The sequence below is a fragment of the Furipterus horrens genome, unplaced genomic scaffold (genome assembly GCF_987537825.1).
Source record: "Furipterus horrens unplaced genomic scaffold, mFurHor1.1.pri manual_scaffold_13, whole genome shotgun sequence".
In the NCBI taxonomy this organism is placed as follows: domain Eukaryota; kingdom Metazoa; phylum Chordata; class Mammalia; order Chiroptera; family Furipteridae; genus Furipterus; species Furipterus horrens.
Window position 1 is genome coordinate 60,379,469 of NW_028327183.1, and position 9,670 is coordinate 60,389,138.

At 62.1% G+C, this 9,670-nt stretch overlaps 1 pseudogene; it reads left to right on the top strand.

Annotated features, from left to right (window-relative positions):
• Positions 1–4,863: 4,863 nt before the first annotated feature.
• On the top strand, positions 4,864–6,748 carry LOC149995750 (18S ribosomal RNA; annotated as a pseudogene).
• Positions 6,749–9,670: the final 2,922 nt, after the last annotated feature.

A 9,670-nucleotide genomic window follows, 5' to 3' on the forward strand; every position in this document is an offset into this window, starting at 1 on the left:
GCTCCTCTGGTCGCTCGCTCGTCTCCTACGTGGAGAACTGTGGCCATTCTCGGGCTAATACATGCCGAAGGGCGCTGACCCCCCAGGGGACGGCTGAGGCGTCCGCTGTCCGCCTGGCTTCCCGCCTCGGCGCTGTCGCTCTCGCTCGCTCACCTCCGCCACTATCTGGTTGATCCTGCCAGTAGCACATGCTTGTCTCAGAGATTAAGCCATGCGTGTGTCAGTACGCACGGCCGGTACAGTGAAACTGCGAATGGCTCATTAAATCAGTCATGGCTCCTCTGGTCGCTCGCTCGTCTCCTACGTGGAGAACTTTGGCCATGCTCGAGCGAATACATGCCGACGGGCGCTGGCCCCTCCAATGGGCGGGGAGAGGCGTCCTCCGTCCGCCTGGCTTCCCGCCTCGGCGTTGTCGCTCTCGCTCGCTCACCTCCGCCTCCACCTGGTTGATCCTGCCAGTAGCATATGCTTGTCTCAGAGATTAAGCCATGCGTGTGTCAGTACACACGGCCGATACAGTGAAACTGCGAATGGCTCATTAAATCAGTGATGGTTCTTGTGGTCGCTCGCTCGTCTCCTACGTGGAGAACTGTGGCCATTCTCGAGCGAATACATGCCGACGGGCGCTTGCCCCTCCAGTGGGCGGGGAGAGGCGTCCTCCGTCCGCCTGGCTTCCCGCCTCGGCGTTGTCGCTCTCGCTCGCTCACCTCCGCCTCCACCTGGTTGATCCTGCCAGTAGCATATGCTTGTCTCAGAGATTAAGCCATGCGTGTGTCAGTACGCACGGCCGGTACAGTGAAACTGCGAATGGCTCATTAAATCAGTCATGGCTCCTCTGGTCGCTCGCTCGTCTCCTACATGGAGAACTGTGGCCATTCTCGGGCTAATACATGCCGAAGGGCGCTGACCCCCCAGGGGACGGCTGAGGCGTCCGCTGTCCGCCTGGCTTCCCGCCTCGGCGCTGTCGCTCTCGCTCGCTCACCTCCGCCACTATCTGGTTGATCCTGCCAGTAGCACATGCTTGTCTCAGAGATTAAGCCATGCGTGTGTCAGTACGCACGGCCGGTACAGTGAAACTGCGAATGGCTCATTAAATCAGTCATGGCTCCTCTGGTCGCTCGCTCGTCTCCTACGTGGAGAACTTTGGCCATGCTCGAGCGAATACATGCCGACGGGCGCTGGCCCCTGCAATGGGCGGGGAGAGGCGTCCTCCGTCTGCCTGGCTTCCCGCCTCGGCGATGTCGCTCTCGCTCGCTCACCTCCGCATCTACCTGGTTGATCCTGCCAGTAGCACATGCTTGTCTCAGAGATTAAGCCATGCGTGTGTCAGTACGCACGGCCGTTACAGTGAAACTGCGAATGGCTCATTAAATCAGTGATGGTTCCTGTGGTCGCTCGCTCGTCTCCTACGTGGAGAACTTTGGCCATTCTCGAGTGAATACATGCCGACGGGCGCTGGCCCCTCCAATGGGCGGGGAGAGGCGTCCTCCGTCCGCCTGGCTTCCCGCCTCGGCGTTGTCGCTCTCGCTCGCTCACCTCCGCCTCCACCTGGTTGATCCTGCCAGTAGCATATGCTTGTCTCAGAGATTAAGCCATGCGTGTGTCAGTACACACGGCCGATACAGTGAAACTGCGAATGGCTCATTAAATCAGTGATGGTTCCTGTGGTCGCTCGCTCGTCTCCTACGTGGAGAACTTTGGCCATTCTCGAGCGAATACATGCCGACGGGCGCTGGCCCCTCCAATGGGCGGGGAGAGGCGTCCTCCGTCCGCCTGGCTTCCCGCCTCGGCGTTGTCGCTCTCGCTCGCTCACCTCCGCCTCCACCTGGTTGATCCTGCCAGTAGCATATGCTTGTCTCAGAGATTAAGCCATGCGTGTGTCAGTACACACGGCCGATACAGTGAAACTGCGAATGGCTCATTAAATCAGTGATGGTTCTTGTGGTCGCTCGCTCGTCTCCTACGTGGAGAACTGTGGCCATTCTCGAGCGAATACATGCCGACGGGCGCTTGCCCCTCCAGTGGGCGGGGAGAGGCGTCCTCCGTCCGCCTGGCTTCCCGCCTCGGCGTTGTCGCTCTCGCTCGCTCACCTCCGCCTCCACCTGGTTGATCCTGCCAGTAGCACATGCTTGTCTCAGAGATTAAGCCATGCGTGTGTCAGTACGCACGGCCGGTACAGTGAAACTGCGAATGGCTCATTAAATCAGTCATGGCTCCTCTGGTCGCTCGCTCGTCTCCTACGTGGAGAACTGTGGCCATTCTCGGGCTAATACATGCCGAAGGGCGCTGACCCCCCAGGGGACGGCTGAGGCGTCCGCTGTCCGCCTGGCTTCCCGCCTCGGCGCTGTCGCTCTCGCTCGCTCACCTCCGCCACTATCTGGTTGATCCTGCCAGTAGCACATGCTTGTCTCAGAGATTAAGCCATGCGTGTGTCAGTACGCACGGCCGGTACAGTGAAACTGCGAATGGCTCATTAAATCAGTCATGGCTCCTCTGGTCGCTCGCTCGTCTCCTACGTGGAGAACTTTGGCCATGCTCGAGCGAATACATGCCGAAGGGCGCTGGCCCCTGCAATGGGCGGGGAGAGGCGTCCTCCGTCTGCCTGGCTTCCCGCCTCGGCGATGTCGCTCTCGCTCGCTCACCTCCGCATCTACCTGGTTGATCCTGCCAGTAGCACATGCTTGTCTCAGAGATTAAGCCATGCGTGTGTCAGTACGCACGGCCGTTACAGTGAAACTGCGAATGGCTCATTAAATCAGTGATGGTTCCTGTGGTCGCTCGCTCGTCTCCTACCTGGAGAACTTTGGCCATTCTCGAGTGAATACATGCCGACGGGCGCTGGCCCCTCCAATGGGCGGGGAGAGGCGTCCTCCGTCCGCCTGGCTTCCCGCCTCGGCGTTGTCGCTCTCGCTCGCTCACCTCCGCCTCCACCTGGTTGATCCTGCCAGTAGCATATGCTTGTCTCAGAGATTAAGCCATGCGTGTGTCAGTACACACGGCCGATACAGTGAAACTGCGAATGGCTCATTAAATCAGTGATGGTTCCTGTGGTCGCTCGCTCGTCTCCTACGTGGAGAACTTTGGCCATTCTCGAGCGAATACATGCCGACGGGCGCTGGCCCCTCCAATGGGCGGGGAGAGGCGTCCTCCGTCCGCCTGGCTTCCCGCCTCGGCGTTGTCGCTCTCGCTCGCTCACCTCCGCCTCCACCTGGTTGATCCTGCCAGTAGCATATGCTTGTCTCAGAGATTAAGCCATGCGTGTGTCAGTACACACGGCCGATACAGTGAAACTGCGAATGGCTCATTAAATCAGTGATGGTTCTTGTGGTCGCTCGCTCGTCTCCTACGTGGAGAACTGTGGCCATTCTCGAGCGAATACATGCCGACGGGCGCTTGCCCCTCCAGTGGGCGGGGAGAGACGTCCTCCGACCGCCTGGCTTCCCGCCTCGGCGTTGTCGCTCTCGCTCGCTCACCTCCGCCTCCACCTGGTTGATCCTGCCAGTAGCATATGCTTGTCTCAGAGATTAAGCCATGCGTGTGTCAGTACGCACGGCCGGTACAGTGAAACTGCGAATGGCTCATTAAATCAGTCATGGCTCCTCTGGTCGCTCGCTCGTCTCCTACGTGGAGAACTGTGGCCATTCTCGGGCTAATACATGCCGAAGGGCGCTGACCCCCCAGGGGACGGCTGAGGCGTCCGCTGTCCGCCTGGCTTCCCGCCTCGGCGCTGTCGCTCTCGCTCGCTCACCTCCGCATCTACCTGGTTGATCCTGCCAGTAGCACATGCTTGTCTCAGAGATTAAGCCATGCGTGTGTCAGTACGCACGGCCGTTACAGTGAAACTGCGAATGGTTCATTAAATCAGTGATGGTTCCTGTGGTCGCTCGCTCGTCTCCTACGTGGAGAACTTTGGCCATTCTCGAGCGAATACATGCCGACGGGCGCTGGCCCCTACAATGGGCGGGGAGAGGCGTCCTCCGTCCGCCTGGCTTCCCGCCTCGGCGTTGTCGCTCTCGCTCGCTCACCTCCGCCTCCACCTGGTTGATCCTGCCAGTAGCATATGCTTGTCTCAGAGATTAAGCCATGTGTGTGTCAGTACACACGGCCGATACAGTGAAACTGCGAATGGCTCATTAAATCAGTGATGGTTCTTGTGGTCGCTCGCTCGTCTCCTACGTGGAGAACTTTGGCCATTCTCGAGCGAATACATGCCGACGGGCGCTGGCCCCTCCAATGGGCGGGGAGAGGCGTCCTCCGTCCGCCTGGCTTCCCGCCTCGGCGTTGTCGCTCTCGCTCGCTCACCTCCGCCTCCACCTGGTTGATCCTGCCAGTAGCATATGCTTGTCTCAGAGATTAAGCCATGCGTGTGTCAGTACACACGGCCGATACAGTGAAATTGCGAATGGCTCATTAAATCAGTGATGGTTCTTGTGGTCGCTCGCTCGTCTCCTACGTGGAGAACTGTGGCCATTCTCGAGCGAATACATGCCGACGGGCGCTTGCCCCTCCAGTGGGCGGGGAGAGGCGTCCTCCGTCCGCCTGGCTTCCCGCCTCGGCGTTGTCGCTCTCGCTCGCTCACCTCCGCCTCCACCTGGTTGATCCTGCCAGTAGCATATGCTTGTCCCAGAGATTAAGCCATGCGTGTGTCAGTACACACGGCCGGTACAGTGAAACTGCGAATGGCTCATTAAATCAGTGATGGTTCTTGTGGTCGCTCGCTCGTCTCCTACGTGGAGAACTGTGGCCATTCTCGAGCTAATACATGGCGACGGGTGTTGACCCCCCAGGGGGCGGCTGAGGAGTCCACCGTCCGCCTGGCTTCCCGCCTTGGCGTTGTCGCTCTCGCTCGCTCATGTCCGCCGCTACCTGGTTGATCCTGCCAGTAGCGTGTGCTTGTCCCAGAGATTAAGCCATGCGTGTGTCAGTACGCACGGCCGGTACAGTGAAACTGCGAATGGCTCATTAAATCATTCATGGGTCCTCTGGTCGCTCGCTCGTCTCCTACGTGGAGAACTGTGGCCATTCTCGAGCTAATACATGCCGACGGGCGCTGATCCCCCTCGCAGGGGGGATGTGTGTATTTATCAGACCAATACCAACCCGGTCAGCCTCCCCTTGGCCGCCACCCCCCTCCCCGCGGGGGTGGGGGCCCGGGGAGCTAGGGCGCCAGCAGCTCTGGTGACTCTAGATAACGTCGGGCCGATCGCACGCCCCCCGTGGCGCGGACGACGCATTCAAACGTCTGCCCTATCAACTTTTGGTGGTAGTCGCCGTGTCTACCATGGTGAGCACGGGTGACGCGGAATTACGGTTCGATTACGCAGAGGGAGCCTGAGAAACGGCTACCACATCCAAGGAAGGCAGCAAGCACGCAAATTACCCACTCCCGACCCGGGGAGGTAGTGACGAAAAATAAGAATACAGGACTGTTTCGAGGCCCTGTAATGAAATGAGTTCACTTTAAATCCTTTAATGAGGATCCATTGGAGGGCAAGTCTGGTGCCAGCAGCCCCGGTAATTCCAGGTACAAATTGCGTATATTAAAGTTGCTGGAGTTAAAAAGCTCATAGTTGGATTTTGGGAGCGGGCGGGCGGTCCGCCGCGAGGCGAGCCACCGCCCGTCGCCTCTCGGCTCTCCCTCGATGCTCTTAGCTGAGTGGCTCTTGGGGCCCGAAGCGTTTACTTTGAAAAAGTTAGAGTGTTCAAAGCAGGCCCGAGCCGCCTGGATACCGCAGCTAGGAATAATGGAATAGGACCGCGGTTCTATTTTGTTGGTTTTCGGAACTGAGGCCATGATTAAGAGGGACGGCCGGGGGCATTCGTATTGCGCCGCTAGAGGTGAAATTCTTGGACCGGCGCAAGACGGACCAGAGCGAAAGCATTTGCCAAGAATGTTTTCATTAATCCAGAACGAAAGTCGGAGGTTCGAAGACGGTCAGATACCGTCGTATTTACGACCAGAAACGATGCCAACCGCCGATGCGGCGGCGTGATTCCCATGACCCGCCGGGGAGTTTCCGGGAAACCAAAGTCTTTGGGTTCCGGGGGGAGTATGGTTGCAAAGCTGAAACTTAAAGGAGTTGACGGAAGGGCATCACCAGGAGTGGAGCCTGCGGCTTAATTTGAGTCAACACGGGAAACCTCACCCGGCCCGGACACAGACAGGATCGAGAGATCGATAGCTGTTTCTCGATTCCGTGGGTGGTGGTGCATGCCCGTTCTAAGTTCGTGGAGCAATCTGTCCGGTTAATTCCGATAACGAACGAGACTCTGGCGTGCTAATAAGTTATGCGACCCCGAGCGGTCGGCGTCCCCCAACTTCTTGGAGGGACAAGTGGCATTCAGCCACCGGAGATTGAGCAATAACAGGTCTGTGACGCCCTTAGATGTGTGGGGCTGCACGCTCGCTACACTGACTGGCTCAGCATGTGCCTACCCTCCGCCAGCAGGTGCGGGTAACCCGTTGAAGCCCATTCGTGATGGGGATCGGGGATTGCAATTATTCCCCATGGAGGAGGAGTTGTCAGTAAGTGCGTGTCATAAGCTTGAGTTGATTAAGTCCCTGGCCTTTGTGCACAGCGCCCGTCGCTACTACCGATCGGATGGTTTAGTGAGGCTCTCGGACCGGCCCCGCTGAGGTTGACCCACGGCCTTGGCGGAGCGGTGAGAAGAGTGCCGAACTTGACTGTCTAGAGGAAGTAAAAGTCGTTACAAGGTTTCCGTAGGTGGAGCTGCGGAAGGATCATGGACGTGGAAAGCGAGACAGAGAGCGGAGGAGTCAGTTCCTCCCTCTCGTGGGCTTTGTTCCCCGCGTGGACGTGGGTTTTTGGCCACGTGCGTGTGCGGGCCGGCCGCCGTTGGCGGCCCGCGAGAGTCTCGGAGAGAGAGCGAGCAGAAGGGGAGTGTAGGCGCAGGGGAGGAGAACGGGGTGCTCGGGGAGGGCCGTGCGTGCCTCAGGGCGTCCCGGCCGGTCGCACCCCCATTGCCCGCCTGTGTGTCCGCCCGTCCCGCCGCGTCTCGTCCAACCTCGACCCGCCGCTCCCGGCGCTACAGTGGGCGTGCGGCTCCCGTTCCGTGTTTCGGGTCTCCCGGCGTCATCGCCCCCCCGCCGGCTGTGCCGGCCCCTCCCCTTCCCCCGACCGTGCCTCCCTGCTCACAATCCCGCTTCCCACCGCAGCCCCTCGCCTGCCAGCGCGGCAATAGGGGCCTGGGCTGCGCGGGTTTGCGGGGAGGCGCGGAGGGGTGTGGGTGCGGCGTTCGGTGGTTGGGGGGTTGTGGGGGATGTCCGGGTAGGCCCGGGATGCGTGAGGCGGGGAAAGGTGGCGACGTCATCGCGGTTGGGCGGCGGTTGTGTCGCCCGCTCCGTGGGTGTGTGGGGCGTGCCGCGTCCGTTCTCCCCGGCACGGCAACCCCCGCCGCTCGCTCTCCTCCACCCTTTCCAGGTACCTAGCGCGTTCCGGCGCGGAGGTTTAAAGACCCCTGGGGGTGTCGCGTGCCCGTCTCTGTTCGGGGGCGTTTCGTCCCGTTCGGGGGCGGGGCGAGCCGTCGGGTGAGGGGGCTGGGGGGATACGTTGCTGGCGTACCTCTCCCCTGCCCCGGTTGCCTTTTACTCACCCTTGCGCGGACTCCGCCTACCCGGGCCCACCATGCGCACTCGGTGACGATGGGGGCTCGTTAGGGAAGGCGGGAACCCCCCGGGCGCCTGTGGGGCCGTTATGGGGGACGCCCGGCCGCGTGGTCCCGGGTTTGTCGCTCCGGATGGACCCCTGTGGTGAGACGCACTTGACGTGTCTGAGTGTGTTCTAGTCTTCCGTCGCTGGGCGGCCCAAGGGATGCTCTCCTCCCCGTTGGCAGGAGGGGCAGTGCCGCGCTCGGATCCGTAGGTGAAGCTGCGGAAGGATCATGCACGTGGAAAGCGAGACAGAGAGCGGAGGAGTCAGTTCCTCCCTCTCGTGGGCTTTGTTCCCTGCGCAGACGTGGGTTTTTTGGCCATGTGTGTGTGTGCGGGCCGGCCGCCGTTGGCGGCCCGCGAGAGTCTTGGAGAGAGAGCGAGCAGAAGGGGAGTGTAGGCGCAGGGGAGGAGAACAGGGTGCTCGGGGAGGGCCGTGCGTGCCTCAGGGCGTCCCGGCCGGTCGCACCCCCGTTGCCCGCCCGCCTGTGTCCATTCGTCCCGGCGCGTCTCCTCCAACCGCGACCCGCCGCTCGCTGCGCCACCGTGGGCGTGAGGCGCCCGCTCCGTGTTTCGGGTATCCCGGCATCATCGCCCCCTCGCCGGCTGCGCCGGCCCCTCCCCTTCCCCCGACCGTGCCTCCCTGCTCGCCATCCCGCTTCCCACCGCAGCTCCTCGCCTGCCAGCGCGGCGATAGGGGCCTGGGCTGCGCGGGTTTGCGGGGAGGCGCGGAGGGGTGTGGGTGCGGCGTTCGGTGGTTGGGGGGTTGTGGGGTATGTCCGGGTAGGCCCGGGATGCGTGAGGCGGGGAAAGGTGGCGACGTCATCGCGGTTTGGCGGCGGATCCGGTTGTCTCGCCCGCTCCGTGGGTGTGTGGGGCGTGCCGCGTCGCGCCAATACCCACCGCTCGCTCTCCTCCACCCTTTCCAGGTACCTAGCGCGTTCCGGCGCGGAGGTTTAAAGACCCCTGGGGGTATCGCGTGCCCGTCTCTGTTCGGGGGCGGTTCGTCTCGTTCGGGGGCGTGGCGAGCCGTCGGGTGAGGGGGCTGGGGGGAAACGTTGCTGGCGTACCTCTCCCCTGACCCGGTTGCCTTTCACTCACCCTTGCGCGGATTCCGCCTACCTGGGCCCACTATGCGCACTCGGTGGCAATTGGGTTCGTTGTTGAAGGCGGGAACCCCCCGGGCGCCTGTGGGGCCATTATGGGGGACGCCCGGCCGCGTGGTTCCGGGTTTGTCGCTCCAAATGGACTCGTGCGGTGAGGTGCACGTGACGTGTCTGAGTGTGTTCTAGTCTTCCCTCGCTGGGCGGCCTGAGGGATCCTCTCCTCCTCGTGGGCAGGAGGGGCAGTGCCGCGCTAGGATCCGTAGGTGAAGCTGCGGAAGGATCCTGGATGTGGAAAGCGAGACAGGGAGCGGAGGAGTCCGTTCCTCCCTCTCGCCGGCTTTGTTCCCCGCCGTGTTTGCGGTGGGGACATGGGGTTTTGGCCACGTGCATGTGCGGGCGGCCGCCATTGCCGGCCTGCGGTAGTCTCGGAGAGAGAGCGAGCAGAAGGGGAGTGTAGGCAGAGGTGCGGAGAACGGGGTTCTCGGGGAGGGCCGTGCGTGCCTCAGGGCGTCCCGGCCGGTTGCACCCCCGTCGCCCTCCCGCCTGTGTGTCTGCCCGTCCTGCCGCGTATCGTCCAACCTCGACCCGCCGCTCCCCGCGTCACAGTGGGTGTGCGGCGCCCGCTCCGTGTTTCGGGTCTCCCGGCGTCATCGCCCCCCGCCGGCTGCGCCGGCCCCTCCCCTTCCCCCGACCGTGCCTCCCTGCTCACCATCCCGCTTCCCACCGCAGCCCCTCGCCTGCCAGCGCGGCGATAGGGGCCTGGGCTGCGCGGGTTTGCGGGGAGGCGCGGAGGGGTGTGGGTGCGGCGTTCGGTGGTTGGGGGGTTGTGGGGTATGTCCGGGTAGGCCCGGGATGCGTGAGGCGGGGAAAGTTGGAGACGTTATCGCGGTTGGGC